Here is a 17400-nt window from a genome sequence, read left to right as displayed (position 1 = left end):
GGCATCACAGACTCAATGGACATGGGTTTGGGTGGACTCCGGGAATTGGTGATAGACAGGGAGGCCTGGTGTGCTGGAGTTCATGGGGTCGCAAAGAGTTGGACATGACTGTGCGACTGAACTCAACTGAACTGAAACCATCAAAGTTCTGCAAATTGATCTGAACTTGTCTATAAATGTCTAGTGCTATTTACTGGACTCTGTAACTCACTTGGTGGATTGATTTTATCACCACCACTCATTTTAGGTAATTCCTCCCTTGACAATTTCTTGTGGCCGGGACTATCTTACTGCAATTATTCTTGCAATGGACAACGGCCACCTACTGCTGCCTCGGGTTCCCTCCTCTGTCTGCCCTGAAGATGCCCAGTGAGTCGAGTCCCTCTGAGCCTCTCAGTGGTCAGTACCACTCAGTGTCCTGCCAAGTCTCCTCAGAACTGGATTCTCTCGATTGCTCAAGGCACCATTTACCAGCTAAAATGGTATAAAACTTGTGTTTTGTTCGAATCTGTGATGGTTGCACTAAGCGCATTGACTATATTTAGCATATGTGGTTGAGGTTCAAAACAATCTAACCTCCATAAAAGTTCAAGACCACGAATCATGCTAAACCATTTACACAGACTCAGAGTGTGGGAGGTTAATTAGAAATAAACTGACAGCATCACATGCCTTCACTGGAAAAGCTAGAAAATTGTCAGAGACGAAGAGCTTCCCCTCCCCTTTCTTCTTCAAAATGTTAGAGGAGAAAAATTAAAAAAAAAACAACCCTACTGCTGGCAAAGAGAAGAGTGTTCAGCAGAAAATAATTTCTGTAAGAGTCAAGAACTGAACCATATGAACTTGAGTTGTGTTTCTTAGTAACAGTACCCAGAAATCCTGTGCCATTATATGTCAACACTGGGACTTTTAAACTGAGCTAGAAACAAGCTAAATTACATTGAACAAAATTACAGGTTACAACGAATGTTTTTATTAATGAAGAGGTTGGAGAAGAAAGTGGAGAAGAATCTAGGCCAGGAGAAGCATGTGCCCATCTTTCTAAATATTGACTCTGGAGTTGCTGGTGTGTAGATAGCCAAATTCTTCAAGCCCTGGAGCCAGGAGCGAGGTAAGAGGGAACAGAAAAAGAAGTAATGCACTGATGTGAAAAAATAACAGGTAATAAGTAAATGTAGGTAACAGAATAATAAATGGCATACAGATGGCGAGCTAGGAGGAAATGTTGCCATAGAAACAGAAGTTAAGAAAAGAAAGTGCTGATAACTCATCTTGGAAACTATAGAATGATCAGGCTGAAAAGTGTGGAGGTCACTAAACACAGCCATCTTCATCTCAAGAACTGTATTTCTTACACCTGGTATCACCACAGTTCTCCTACACAGATTTAACAGGAGTAAGAACAAAAATGAACTATAAGCAGAGAAGAAAAAGGAAGACTCCATGACACATTGAGAGGTACAAAGAGAGGAAAAAAGAATTTGTTCTGAAATAACTCACTTTATGCTGTATACTTACCTACTCTTAACTGCCACTTAATTGTAATCAGAATGGTAATCTTATTACCTTTGGAAAAAGGAGGTGAACTGTTTTTAGAGATTCAAGCAAGGCATAATATATATATTATATATATATATATCCCCTATTATTTCATATATATATATGAAATCCCTATTATATATATATGAAATAATAGGGGCTCACTGATGGCTCAGTGGGTAAAGAACCCACCTGCAATGCAGGAGACAAAGGAGATGCAGGTTCTATACCTGGCCTGGGAAGATCCTCTGGGGGAGGAATTGGCAACCCACTCCAGTATCGTTGCCTGAAAAATCCCATGGACAGATGAGCCTGGTGGGCTACAGTGCAAAGTCATATTCGGACATGACTGAGTGAGTTACTCAAGAAAGACATAATATATATAAGAAATAATAAATTATCCCCAATTCTAGTACCAGTTTTACAATTTTTACTGTTGTTCAGACACTACGTTGTTTTCGACTTCTGCAACCCCCATGAACTGCAGCACACCAGGCTTCCCTGTCCTTCACTATCTCCCCGAGTTTGCTGAATTTCATGGCTATTGAGTCAGTGACGGCATCCAGCCATCTCATCCTCTGTCACCCCCTTTTCCTCCTGCAATCTTTCCCAGCATCAGGGTCTTTTCCAATGAGTTCGCTCTTTGCATCAGGTGGCCGAAGTATTGCAGCTTCAGCATCAATCCTTCCAGTGAATATTCAAGGTTGATTTCCTTTAGGATTGATTGGTTTGATCTCCTTGTTGTCCAAGGGACTCTCAAGAGTCTTCTCTGGCATCACAATTCGAAAGCATAAATTCTTCGGTGCTCAGCCTTCTTTACGCTTCAAATTTCACATCTGTACATGGCTACTGGAAAAACCATAGCTTTGACTAGGTGGACCTTTGTTGGCAAAGTAATGTCTCTGCTTTTTAACATGCTGTCTAGGTTTGTTATAACTTTTCTTCCAAGGAGCAAGAGTCTTTTTAATTTCATGACTGCAGTCACCATCCGCTGTGATACTGGAGCACAAAAATATAAAATCTGGCACTGCTTCCACTTTTTCCCCATCTATTTGTCATGAAGTGGTGGGACTGGATGTCATGATCTTAGTTTTTTCAATGTTGAGTTTTAAGCGAGATTTTTCACTCTCCTCTTTCACCCTCATCAAAAGATTCTAGGTCTTCTTTGCTTTCTTCATTAGAGCAGTATCATCTGCATATCTGAGGTTGTTGATATTTCTCCCAACAATCTTGATTCCAGTTCATGAGTCATCCAGCCCAGCATTTTGTATGATGTACTTTGCATATAAGCTAAATAATCATGGTGACAATATACAACCTTGATGTACTCCTTTCCCAGTTTTGAACCAGTCCGTTGCTCCATGTCCAGTTCTAACTGTTGCTTCTTGACCTGCATATAGATTTCTCAGAAGGCAGATAAGGTGGTCTGTATTCCCATCTCTTTAAGAATTTTCCTCAGATTGTTGTGATTCACAGTGAAAGGCTTTAGTGTAGTCAGTGAAGCAGAAGTAGATTTTTTTTTTTTCCTTGCTTTTTCTATGATCCAACAGATTTTGGCAATTTGATCTCTGGTTCCTCTGCCTTTTCTAAACCTAGCCTGTAAAGTAATTGATATTAAAAATATACTACCTGGGGATCTAATTCTGAGAAACGCACTGTTAATGAGACAGCAAAACACCCAAATCATGGAATGAATGCTTGGAATAACTGTGTTTGGTGGTGGGTATAACCTTTCTTTTTAATTTTACTTTTTGAAAAGACTCTACCCTGAATTAATGTTCAATACAGTATAATAGTTTATCTAGAATTTAAGCTAATAGTATTTACATAATCTTCAGTCCAGGGGTCGCAAAGAGTCAGACACAACTGAGCAACTGAACTGAATTGAGTCTGCATGGAAATATCACTTCCAGTTAGAGTAAAAGATTATAAAGATGGGTGAAGAATTGGATCTGTAATTGCAGAAAGACCAAAGTGAGACACGTATCTTAAAGAATATTTCAGTTCTGCTGCAAACATTTTGTTCAGGTAAAGCTAAAAATCCTTCAGGCTGGAATATTTTCATTGCTGCTTTTGAAATATGTAGAATGATGACCAACATAATATATAGTGATCAATAGTTTAGTCTTCCCTTAGGAAGAAATATATACATAACAACTTACCAGACAACTTTTAAGTCCCTACAAGTCTAATGTTTCAAAATAGAAAAATTCTAACTCACTTGCAATTTTCCAGTTATGTATAGACTAACTCAAGAATCAAAGGATGTCCACGTAATTATCCACAAATATTTCAGATTATATGGGACAGCTTGTTCTGGTCTTCTGGGTTGGGCTTAGTGGTACATGTCTGTCCAGCTCACTGGTCACTAGGAGGAGTTACCTAGGAGGACCCAACTGAGACAATCTAACTGTAGCTCATGTGAACACTCACTCTCCAGCAGACCGTCTGAAAAGGTTTCCAGGTGAAATCAAAGGAACCTGTAAGTTGGCTGGCAGAAGGAACAAGACCCGTAGGGCCCCCGTGCACCATTCTACCTTCTACACCCGATTCAGGGCTGAGAAAACAGCATCTGCCTTGGGGTAGATGAAATGCTCATACTGAGAAGGGAGTGGAGCCAAGGAGGCCATTCAATCAATCTACCATCACCTGCTCTGGCATCAATTATTCACTCTCCCTTGTGTAAAATACACTCCTAAGACCTTCTAAAATCTCATTCAATCACTGTGTCAAGCTTGAAGTTGAAAACCTTATAATCTTTATCAGGTTCAGAAGTGGCTCTTCTTCATCTAGATGTAGTGAGTGGTGTGCTCATAAATATTTAACAACTAATTCTTCTGGGGAAAACAACCCTGATTTGTAGCATCGGTTGATCTCTGTGATGGAAATATTGCTGCCATTGCTGATTTCAAGGCACCCATGTGAAGCTACTGAAAACAAGGTTGAAAAAAGGTGCATAGCCCACCATCTGGAGACAGTCCATGGTTTGGAGACCTGAAAGCTGAAAAGACGATGTATTCTGCCTCCCTCCCCCCAAACACACAGTGAGGAGACATAACAACCATGAACAGAGGCCCGACTGAAGACTTCCTGAAAGGGGGTGGTGGGGGGAGGAGAAAAGAAAAAACACAAAGCAGTCTCTGTTCCTTAGAAAGTCTGAAATCGTGCAGGGCAAATGCTGACATGATTCCCTTTCTGGGAATGCCTGTGCCTTAGTCAGGTCCTGTTTGTCCTGGAAATGGCCCCTTTGCTGTTTGAATTCAGTTTTGGAGACATCTGTCCTTCCTTCCCATCACCTTAAAAGACTCATTCTGCAGAAATGCTTCATGTTGGCAGCTGAGCAGATGCCTCAGTCTGCTTCCTGTCCAAGGAAAGCTGGAGCCCAGAGCTCTTTCTGTATCTGGATAATTTCAGTGCCTTTCAGTCCATGTCTGTGGCCTGTGAAAATCCCATGAAAACCCTGCAGACGTCTTTGTACCTGATTCAATTTCAATCCATTTGAAAAAAAGGACAAACTCACAATTCTTTCCTAAACAAACTCTCTCTTTAGTCTTGATCTGTGTTCTCCTGGACCTGTCAGGCCGTTGGGGGTCAGCCTTTGAGGTCCTTTGTTTGGTTCAAAGCGTCTATTAGGCACTGCCTCACATCTTCCAGCGATCCTAACAAAGGTTCTTACTGCCACACCATTGATTTGATCTGTGCCCCAGGCTACATATTATTTTGAGAGCCCTTTGCTGGCTGGAGAGAGATGAAAGATGAGAAACAGCTTTATTTTCCAAACCCACAAGAGCAGACCTCTATACATCCCCTCTAAATTTGAATTAAAAACTGGCCAGCTTTTTATTTCACTCATCTTTTGCTTTTCAAACCTTCTAATAGTCACCTGAAATCAAGCTCTTTCAATACTTTGGTTGGAGGTCCTGTTAGCCAACTCTAACAGTTCAATAGGGATATTTTCCATCTTCCAAGTTACTGCAAATGGCAGAACAGTAATTATTTCTCAACCACATAACAGGCTCACCATTCTGCAGCCTCCAGTGACACTTTGCTCAGCATCTTTTCCTCAATCATTTCCAACAACTTGCTCATAGCTTTTCTTATACTCCCATCTCCAGCCCAAATGCCAGGCCGTGCATAAAGGACGTTTGTTGTGTCAACTCTTTACTCCTTAGAACCAGCTTCTGTATTAGTTAATTAGCTAGAGTGTGATGATGGCACACACGCAGCCACAAACCCCACATTGCTACACAACAATCAACACTCACACTTTCTCCCAAATCTAGGAGGAGGCTGTGTGAGTTTGCTCTTCTGGACTGGGAACAACTTATAGTAAAGCTCAATTTTAACTTGTGAGACAGAGTTTGAGAATTTAAGTATTAAACCACCAGGAAATTTCTCAGTATTTAGGGTGTGGGGTCCTCACCTCCTCCCTCTCTCCCCACTGCAAAAAGACCTGACTTCAGGGTCCGAGTATGTAGGATTCCAAGCATAGGTCCCTCTCTACTCATCTTCCGTGACTCCATAAACAACCAGCAACCTTGGGTTAAGTGGAATGCTTTCAGAAGCAATAAATGCATGTGAGGAAGGAACAAGTGATTAGTAATCACCAAGTCATTTGCAGGAATGAGCTGAGGTGTAGTGAGCTAAGATTGATGGCTGGTGTAAAACATGACCACTAGATAAATGTGGGATTCTGGGAAACCCTACTGTTATGGGTTTAATTATGTCCCATTAAAAGTCAGATGTGAAAGTCTAACTCCCATGAGCTCGGAATGGGACTACGTTTGAAGATCAAGTTTTTCAAGAGGTGGCTGAGTTAAGATCAGGTCATTGGGGTGGGGCCCTAATCCCACATCACCTGGGTCCTTATTAGCAGAGATGAGGACACAAGAGGACATGCAGAGAGGGAGACCACAAGAGGACACAGAGAGAACATGACCATCTACACACCATGGAGAGGGGCCTCGGGAGAAAGCAGCCCTACTAATGGCTTGGCCTCAGTTTCCGGCTGAGGATGGTGAGACAGTAAATTCTGACATCTAAAGTACCCAGGCTAGGATACGAGTCACAGCAGCCCTAGGGAAAAATCCCTCCCAATCTAAGAAGGATAAAGGCCGAGGGACACATCCTGTTAGGGTGATTCACGGGTGAAGTCACCATGGTTTACATACTGAGATAAACCAGATTGAGTTATCTTGATTTGGGTGCTGGTTTTATAGGTGAATACAAACTGACCAAACTGTACAGCCTAGACATGTACAGCCAAACATACATAAAATTGCAACTGATGCTGAAGCTGAAGCTCCAATACTTTGGCCACCTGATGCAAAGAGGTGACTCACTGGAAAAGACCCTGATGCTGGGAAAGAAGGAAGGCAGGAGAAGAAGAGGGAGGCAGAGAATGAAATGATTGAATGGCATCACTGACTCAATGGACATGAGTTTGAGCAAACCCCAGAAGATAGTGGAGGATAGAAGAGGAGCCTGGCATGCTGCAGTCCATGGGGTCACAAAGAGTTGGACATGACTTAGAGACTGAACAACAAAAATTGCATATTAATAAGAATAAAATAGACTTTATTTCACATCCTAGTGAGGTAAAACAAAATACTAATAATATTTTGTACTATTGTCTTTGATACATAAATTAAAAAATAATTACATCTTTACATGGAATACTCATATTATAAATCCTATACCTTTATTTTTAAAAAATTCCCTTTGTAAAATTTTTTTGTACTAGGACTTATTCATGGCATGTTTTATATTTTCTTTTTAACATTTCTTCATCAGTTTCTTTCTCTTGCTTTGGCTGAGTTGTTGAATATCTCCATAAATGGTTTTTACTATTTTTATTTCACTATTGGACTGCATTATGAGTGAAGCATAATTAAACAAAAGTATTCCCTGGCGGCTCAGATGGTAAAGACTTGATCCCTGTGTTGGGAAGATCCCCTGGAGAAGGAAAGGGCAACCTGCTCCAGTATTCCTGCCTGGAGAATCCCATGGATGGAGGAACCTAGTGGGCTACAGTCCATGGGATAGCAGAGTTGGACACAACTAACTGACTAACACTTTCACTTTTTTCACTTTATAATTACAAAATCAAGAAATATATAATATACCATCGTGAGACCTTCAGTAAGAGGTTATGATGTTACTCTCTCATACCTATGTCCTTATTTTATTAACTTATCCAGACTTAGTGCTAGATGATGGCTTCTTTTAATAATATATTTATTATGAAAATGCAATAGCACATTACTAACAACTTCATTATGCTTAAAATTACTGTTATCAATTTTTCTAAATTTAACATCAGAAATGTACTCATTTCATCGCTCTTACTCTGTCATGTCAGCCATTGCCTTTGGCTCTTTTTCCTGATTCAATTTTACTTTGACAGATTTCAGATGCTTATTTCACAAGTATCTGCAGTTCTAAAAGTGTGTCTGTTTAATGTTCATCTGAAATGTCTTTTTTTCCCCTGAAAGATGTGAAGAATACTGTAACCCGTCCTAAAATGCTCAGACCACAACTCGGCAATCTCCTGTTGGTACAAACACTATTTTCTCTACTGTGGCAATTACCGTTTGTTAATGACAATAATAAATGCAAAATTTGCACAGCCTTTTTTTTTTTTAACCAATGAATGAACTAGGATATTTATATAAATTCAACCTTCATGGTTTCCTGCGAGGTGTTACTGTTATCAGAGTTAATAATTACTAAGACTGATGCTAATTTGATCTTCTTCCCTTTGTACATAATGCATTTTCTCTATTTGGAAGCTTGTTGATTCTCTCTTCATCCTTAAAAGCATTTTACCAGAATATGTTTATCTTATTTATTTTCAAATCTCCCCTATACTCAGTGAAACATTTCAACTTGGAAAACTGAGTATACTTTCACCTCAGAAAAGTGTTTTTTCATTGTATTTTTGATTACCATGTCTCTGATTACTCTGTTCTCATCTGGACTTCTTGCAGAGATTTACACGCCTTAGTTTACCCTCTACCACAGCCCTCACATTTTCTCTCATAATATTCATTTTTCTTAATCACTTTATTCCATGTCATAGAGCAGTCTCCCAATATGGTCTCCTAATTCAGTATTTAAAATTTTATCAGGGTCCTTATGTTAATCACTCTCTTGAATGAACTTTTGAAGTTTAATTATTTTCACTTCCAATTATTCATGTTTTACAGTTTTCCTTTTTTCCCATAGCTTTCTATAGGAAGATCTTTTTTACCAAATGGAAAATATGTATGACAGGGCTCCCCTTCATGGATTGAGGGCAGCAGCAAGAGATGGAGTAGTTAGGTCTCACTCCTTCCAGCTGCTTATTCATGTAAATGTCCAGAGTTTTCATCACGTGCTCAGTATTAACAGCAAAGTTACAGAATGGACGTGTCTGCACAGTGTTAGCAGACAACAGAACAGTTAGCTAGAGGTTAGTCTGTGGAAAACAAACAGGAGGAAATGACTCTCGTCTGAGTTGCACCCATGGTAAACTGGCTTGTAAGTCTGCTCTTTCAGTGAAATGAAAGCCCCCTGGATCCCCATTTTCTCCCAGACACGGCACAGGGCTAATGTCAAGCTCTTATGAGGGACTTGGGGGCACTCCTTGGCTACTCAGTCTGGTCACCTGTCAAGGGCTGTGGCTGAGAGAACAAGGGCCCACCTGCAGAACCAGCAGGCAGAGGGAACTTTTACAGAGCTGTTGCTGACTCAGGAATGCAGGCGGCAGGACTAGGCATGTTGTACCTCACAGACCTCTTGATAATGCCATCTCCACGGAGGACCACAGCTTCCTGCACATGCAGAGCGGCCTTGCTGCATGAGGAGCTCGAGGGGCGGGGGATAAAGTAACAGCCACATGGGTGCACTGCCATCCCAGGGGACCCTACCTGAGACACTGGAGTATTTTCTCAGCACTGCTCCAGGACAGAGAGCACTGCATGAAAGCGTCTGAAGGGGATGCAGTGTAAGATGGAGATAAAGAAGGCGTATGTGTGTGCTAATTTGCTTCAAATGTGCCCGATTGTGCTATCCCATGGACTGAAGCTTGTCAGGCTGCTCTGTCCATGGGATATTCCAGGCAAGAATACTGGAGTGGGTTGCCATGGATGGCCTCCTCCAGGGAATCTTCCTGACCCAGGGATAGTACTGGTGTCTCTTATGTTTCCTGCAGGCAGGTTCTTTAGCACTACCACCACCTGGGAAGCCTGAAAGAAGGCATATAAGTAGCAATTAATTTCAAAGCAAAATTTCACAATTTTCTGGATGCTTCATCTTCTCCATGTGAGTAGCCATGAAAAGGACATGAGCATGGATGGTGAAGATCTCACAACATTTTCTGCTGGTATTTGCTTCTTCAGCCTGGATCACAGCACCTTAATCAACATCTGAAAATCTGCCTGCAATGCAGAAGACCCCTGTTTGATTCCTGGGTCAGGAAGATCCACTGGAGAAGGGATAGGCTACCCACTCTAGTACTCTTGGGCTTCCCTGGTGGCTCAGCTGATAAAGAAGCCATCTGCAATGCAGGAGACCTGGATTCGAACCCTGGGTTGGGAAGGTCCCCTGAAGAAGGGGAAACACCACCCACTCCAGTATTCTGGCCTGGAGAATTCCATGGACTGCATAGTCTACAGGGTCACAAAGAGTCGGACACAACTGAACAACTTTCACTTTCACTTTTCACTGTGACTCCAGATCCCAGATTTGAACTCCTGAGGTTACTATCAAGGCTTGAGACTGGGCTTACTCCTAAGTCATACAGACACTGGGGTCTTTGACACACCGAAGTTTCAGCAAGACACAGAGTGAAAAGGCACCCGCTCTGCAGGTCCCTAAAGGACTTCACTGGAAAGGTTCAAGGACAGAAGCAGGGCACACTGGGAGTGCTCCAAGAAAGAGGGCACAAGCCCCTGCCTTTCTCTTTATGGGCCTTCTCTGAATGCCAGTTACTGCTTGGAAGCTGTTGAGGAATGAAAGAGGGCATTGATTTCAAACATTTGCTGTTGGTTGGCATGGATATGTATAATTTTCGGCTTGCATTACTTTGAGTCATTCTTAGATTTTAGCACTAAACAAAGTATTTTCACCAAGCTATTTCTATGAGAATTGAAATAGCTATCTAAATATGGCAACTCACTTTGCAGTCTGTATGGACTTATTTCTTCTTGAATTTGGCAGTTCGATGATATCGTAGTACCTATTTGACTGCTAAGTTCAAAGCTTAGAATTTCACATGCTTAAAGCACAATGGCAAGAATGGTAAAGGGTATGTTTTAGTCCTTACAGCAGGATTCTGTATGTTTCAACCTAATCATATTTAATTCCTTCTATGCAGAATTATACAGTGTAGGACATTTGGAGATATCAGAAACCTAGGAGAAAATGTGCCTTAAATGTAGACAGTGACATAATTGAGCTAAAAATGAAGAGTTTGGGTCTGTTCTGTGTCCAAAGAGAGAAGAACTGAAGCTGGCAGAAACAGCATGGTTTCAAAATGTAAGCTAAATACTCATTTGTGTCATGGATTTTTCATCTCTTCCTCCTCTCCCTCCCCCTAATCTCCTCTCACAGCATGCTCAAGCAGAAGATAATAATTAAGCTCATCTGCTTTGTCTTTCACTGTCTTTGGGAATTTATGAAATGAAACAGAAGAATAGGCCCCCAAACGCTCTTTTGAAAATGTGATATGATATTTATGTCTTGTGAATTTAAATACATCTGCTGACATCTCTGCCCCAAGATGGAACTTTTTGTTTGCAGTATCAAACTTGTGTTTCAATCTTTCCAAGTGGGCGGGATAGAGCTGGGAGGTGATAATGCTCAGGAATTTAATTTACAAGGCCGGTGACACACACTGTCACACAGAAGGACCCCAGTTCCATCTCAGGGCATTTCCAGAAAGAAAGTCAGGAACTTGGAAGTTTAGAGTCTCCACAGTATGGCTTCAACAATGCAAATGCTCTAAATCTAAAGTCACCTGATTCTCAATCTATTTATTTGACTCAGACGGATAGATACCTGGGCAAAAGAGGATGATGGTCTCTGTCCATGTAGGTATCAACTCTCCCTGCCTAGAAAATACACTCCTAAACCAGAAAAGAGGTCTGTATGACCACATGCCTTTGTAAAGACAGCTTCTTTAGGACTGTATTAGGACATGTATTGGGACGGATTATCAAACCTTGCTTCTATAATAAATTCATTACCACTTAAGCCAACATGCATATGCCTTAGAACCTTGATAGGTTCTTCTTTCTCTGTAACCATTCAATGTCTGTTAATGGAAACATGCTTAAATACATAAGGTCTCACTAGGTTTTACTTTATCACTTCATTAATTCAATGAAGAGAAAATTCATTAGGAAACTGACATAATGTATCATCAGCTTAGTTTCAAATGTGAACCAAAAAACACAAATATAAAAAAGCATAAAGTAAGATTTATTTTTGATCCCTAGAAAAATTTAAATAATCTTCATAATTATATGGAAAATATTTTGTTAAATTTGAAAAATATAAAAACAAATTCAAATATTTATATTTCTATTGCTAGAATTAGCAGGTTAATATTTGTTCCTAGTTATTTTTATAAAAAAGAAACATAAGTGAGGAAGTGAAAGAATCTATACACTGAAAATTATAAGACACTGATATAAGAAGTTTAAGATGACACAATAAATGGAAAGATATCTCCTATTCATGGAATGGGAAAATCAATATGATTAAAATGTTGATACTACCCAAGATCTTCAACTGATTCAATGCAGAGAAGTGGGAATGTCTCAAATATGCACAAATATGTGAAAATTCAAAGTAAATGGAAATATTCTTAGAGAAGGCCTCAACTTATTGTTTGGTGTACAGAGAGGATAGAGATGGAATCGGGATGGTTATTTAATAAGTGGATTATCTGCAGAAGGGCTGTACAAGTTCTCTTTTATTAATACACTCATGACTGTCAGTCCTCAAATTCAAGCAGCTTGCACACACACAAAGAAGGTATGTGTTCAAAATGCACTGGCTAATCTGCTGTGGAGGGCTTTGCTCCCAGCAGAAAGGCTGGCACACCAGGTAGATGAAACCTTACTTTGGCATGAGAGAGGGTTCTCAACCAATTTACCAACCTCCAATGTAGCCAACTTGAACAAAAGCTTAGCAATTCACATGGCAATCTCTCTGCAGAGAGTGTTCCCACAGCCTCCCTATTTATTATAAACAACTGATTTACCAGAATAGATAGAAAAGGGAAAAAATGTCATTATTATATATCAAACAATTTTTTTCAAGTTAAATTATAAGTATACATCTATTATCAGAATTTTAGGGTAATAAGCGGGAGAAGGCAATGGCAACCCACTCCAGTGTTCTTGCCTGGAGAATCCCAGGGACAGGGGAGCCTGGCGGGCTGCCGTCTATGGGGTCGCACAGAGTCGGACACAACTGAAGCGACTTAGCAGCAGCAGCAGCAGGGTAACAAGCATCACAAAGATAAATATGAAAACAACAAAAAATACTGAAGTCGAAAAACCTGTCACTAAGGAACCAAGAGAATTCTTAAAAAGTTAATTTAATATTTCATGGAAAACTTGAGGAAGATAAACATACAATAAATAAAAATGATTGCTCTAAGAAAGGAAATATGCAGAGATTTTAATAATTAGTGAGAAAGCAAAATGTACAGTTATCTAAAATAAAATTATTAAAATTAAAAAATCAATAGAATACCAAATTATAAACTTAAAAACAACCATAGAATTGGCACAAGTTAAACATAGAAAACAGGTGAGAAAAATCTTAGGAAGGAAAACAATTAACTGAAGAATGGCAATACACATTTTACAGGAGAAGCAGAGAGAGAAGGGAGAAAATATAAGAGAGAATAAACTATGGTTAAACTATTTTTTAAAATAAAAATTGCATTTTTAAATACTGAAGAAACATGAGTTTTCAGTATGCTGAGTATGTTGAGTACAATAACAAGCATTATGAGTTAATAAGCTATATTTAGAATGTCAATGACAATATGATGCTCTTAAAAACTCAGAAAGAAAAAAGAACTCATCTTTAAAAGAGTAAGGGTGTCCTTGGTGGCTCAGATGGTAAAGAATCTGTCTGAAATGCAAAAGACTCAGGTTCAATCCCTGGGTCCAAAAGGTCCCCTGGAGAAGGGAATGGCAACCCACTCCAGTATTCTTGCCTGGAGAATTCCATGAACAGGGGAGCCTGGTGAGCTACAGTCCTTGGGGTCACAAAGAGTCGGACCGACTAAGCGACTTTCACAAGCTATACTCAGAATGTCAATGACAAAGTGATGCTCTTAAAAACTTCTCAGAAAGAAAACAAAAAACAAAAAACTCACCTTCAAAAGAGTAAAAAAGGGACTGACAACACTGACAATAGTCATTCTTTAAGGCAAAGGAACATTATCTCAATTTCAGAAGGAGGGTAATTTTCAAGATAGAATTCCATATCAAACCAAATTATCACCCATAAGAAACACAATTTCAGACATAAAAGGCTTCAGAAAATGTATTCATTATGGAAAGTGGGGTATTGAAGTTTCCTACTATTATTGTATTGCTTTCTATTTCTCCTTTTAGTTCTGTCAGTGTTTGCTTGATATATTGAGAAGCTCTGATCTTGGATGCATATATTTAGAATTATCATATCTTTCTAGTAGAGTGATCCTTTTATCATTATATATTATCCTTTCTTGTCTCTTAATGGATAGAACATCAAAACATAAGATCAATAAAGAAACAGAAGACAACACTATAACTCAGTGGACCCAATAGACATACAGAGAACAGTCCACTTAACAGCAGAAGTATACAAGCTTTTTTCAAAGGCACAGAGAATTTTTCCAGTATAGATCACATGTTAGGTCAAGAAACAGGTGTTAACAAATTTAAGGAAATTAAAATCACCCCAAGCATCTCCTCTAAACATGATAGAATGAAAATGGAAACCAAAAAAGACAAATTGGAAAATTTACAAGTGTGGGAATTAAATAGCAAACTCTCGAAGAGCCAGAAGGTCAAAGAATAAACTAAAGAAACAATTAGAATAAAATAAAAACCTTAAGAAATTGAAAATGATAACATAATATACCAAAATCGATGACATGCAACAAAAGCCATACTCAAAGTTTCTTGTGATAAAAGCTTACATTAAAAAAGAAGAATATAGCCAACAAACAACCTGACTTCATACCTCAAGGCAATAGGAAAGGAAGACCAAACTAACACCAAAGAAGCAGAAGGAAGGAAACAACAAAGATTAGAGTAGAAATAAAAGACAAAGAGAATAGAAAAGCAATAGAAAAAAAATCAACAAAACTGACTTGTTTTTTTTTTTAATAAACTGATTTTCAACCCCTTAAGTGGACTAAGTAAAACAGAGAAAAGACAAATAAAACTGGAAATGAAAGAACTGATATTAAAACTTATGCCAAAGAAAAGGAAAAGATCCGTAAGAGACAACTATAAACAATTGTATACCAACAAATTGGACAACCCAAAAGAAATGAATAAATTCCTAGAAACATACAACCTACCAAGACTGAATCATGAAAATAAAAGTCTGAACAAATCTACAGACAGTATAGAAATTGAATCAGTAATAAAAATTTTCCAGACACAGATAACCCCAGGACTTTACTGATGAATTCTAATGAACTTTTAAAGAAAAATTAACAACAAAACTTCTCAAACACTTACAAAAACTTGAAAAGGAGGGAACACTTCCAAAATCCTTTCATGAGGCCATCATTACCCTAATATCAAAGCTAGAGAAAGATACCACAAGAAAAGAAAGCTTCAGGCCAGTTTCCATGATGAACAGATGCAAAATCCTCAACAAAATACTAGCAAACTGAATCCAAGAGCACATTAAAAGAATGATCAACTTAAAATTTATCCCTGTGATGCAAGGATAGCTCAACATATGCAAATCGATGAACACAACACACTACATAAACAGAATAGAGGATAAAAACATCTCAGTAGATGGAGAAAAGACATTTGATGAAATACAACATCCTTTCATGATAAAAACGCTTGACAAATTGGTAGAAGAAAGCAAATATGCCAACATAATAAACACTATACATGACAAGCCCAGAGCTAACAGTGAAAAAAAATAAGAGCTTTCCCTCCAAGATCAGGAGAAATACCAGGAAGTACACTCTCATCATTTCTATTCACTATAATATGTGGAACTTTATGCATAGCACTTAAACAAGAAGAAGAAATAAAAATCATCCAAATCAGAAAGGAAGAAATAAAACTGTCCCTGTTTACACAGTGTGATGTTCTAGGTAGAAAATCCCAAAGACTCCACAAAAAATAAGACACCTGTTAGAACTAATTAAAAATTCAGTTAGGTTTCACCATACAAAATTAACTTACAAAAATCAGTAGCCTTTCTACATACCTATAAAAATTATCTGAAAAGAAATTAGGAAAACAATCCATTTACAACAGCAAAAAGTAATTAAATAGAAATAAACTTAACTAGTAAAAATTATTTTTAAAAAATTATATAAAGTCTTGGAAAATGTTCTAAAGGAGCCACTGTCCCCACCCCAGCTCAGATCAATGGCTCACAGGTTTTGGCCAGGAAGAGGCAAGCAATAACCCGAAGAACTCACAAAGAAATTGACCTTACTAACAACAGAGACTGGAAAACTACACAGAAATAGAATTAACTCTCACTCCTTTCCAAAGCATATCCTGTGCTAAATGAATAAACTTATTCCTATAGGCTGCATGTTATTGCTACCCCACCACGAACGTCGTTATGTTGAAGCCCTAACATCCTTTGTAATGGTACTGGGAGGTCAGGTCTTTGGGAACAGGATTGGATGAGGTCATAGGGTGGGTCCCTAACAATGAGATCATGAACCTTATGAAAAAAAGACACCAGAGAGTTCACTTGCTCTCTCTCCTCCCTGTGGGGATACAGCAAGAAGGCAAACCGGGAATAAAGCTCTCACCAGAACCTGACCTTGTTAACACCTTGATGTACATCCAGCCTATAGGACTGTGAGAAATAAATGTCTGTTATTTAAGGCTTATGGCTGCCTAAGCTATTATGCCTATATATTAATAAATCAGAATAAAGCTTAAAATCTCAGATGAAAAGCTTAATAGCATTAGAAAAATGTGGGAAATAAGAATCCATGATCATTTTGAAATAAACATTAAGTTCTTTTCTGCTCAAATATAGCAAAACAGAAATATTAAAAAGGGAGCCTCCCCAGAAAAGGCTAGGGTATTAAGAGATAATCTATCACAAAAAGCATGATGAGAAATATCATACTGTTGTTCAATATTTACATTAAACATGTAGATAGCACCTCTCTGTACTCTGTTAGGAAGGAGAGTGGGCTCAATGAAACTGGAAAGGACAGGTTAGCTGTAACAGGAACAGGCTGCGGTGAAGAGAGATATGATGGTCTTAAAAGAATGAAGGGAAAATATGCAGCAAAGACTGAAATGGCATCAAAGATTAAAAGAGATTAATCCACATTGAAGATGCTCAAATCAGTGACAGGAATATAGACATTCATAACTTTTTAAACTAGATGAAGCAAAATGAAAAAATTTTAATAAAATAACAAAGAAAACTTTCTTGAACTGAAAAACAACCTGAACCTATAAAACAAAACATCTAAAAAACAGACCCCCTTGAACTTTGGAGTATCACTGAATGGGAAAATTGCCCCCTTTTCAAAGCAGAATAAACTAGGAAGTAACTATATGCATACACACAGATCATAAATTATTTTTAATTATGCAGGTTATACTTTTATAAAGATGTTTTAACAAAAGTGCT

This window comes from Bubalus bubalis, chromosome 14 (genome assembly GCF_019923935.1).
Source record: "Bubalus bubalis isolate 160015118507 breed Murrah chromosome 14, NDDB_SH_1, whole genome shotgun sequence".
In the NCBI taxonomy this organism is placed as follows: Eukaryota; Metazoa; Chordata; class Mammalia; order Artiodactyla; family Bovidae; genus Bubalus; species Bubalus bubalis.
Note: the sequence above shows the minus strand (reverse complement) of the source record.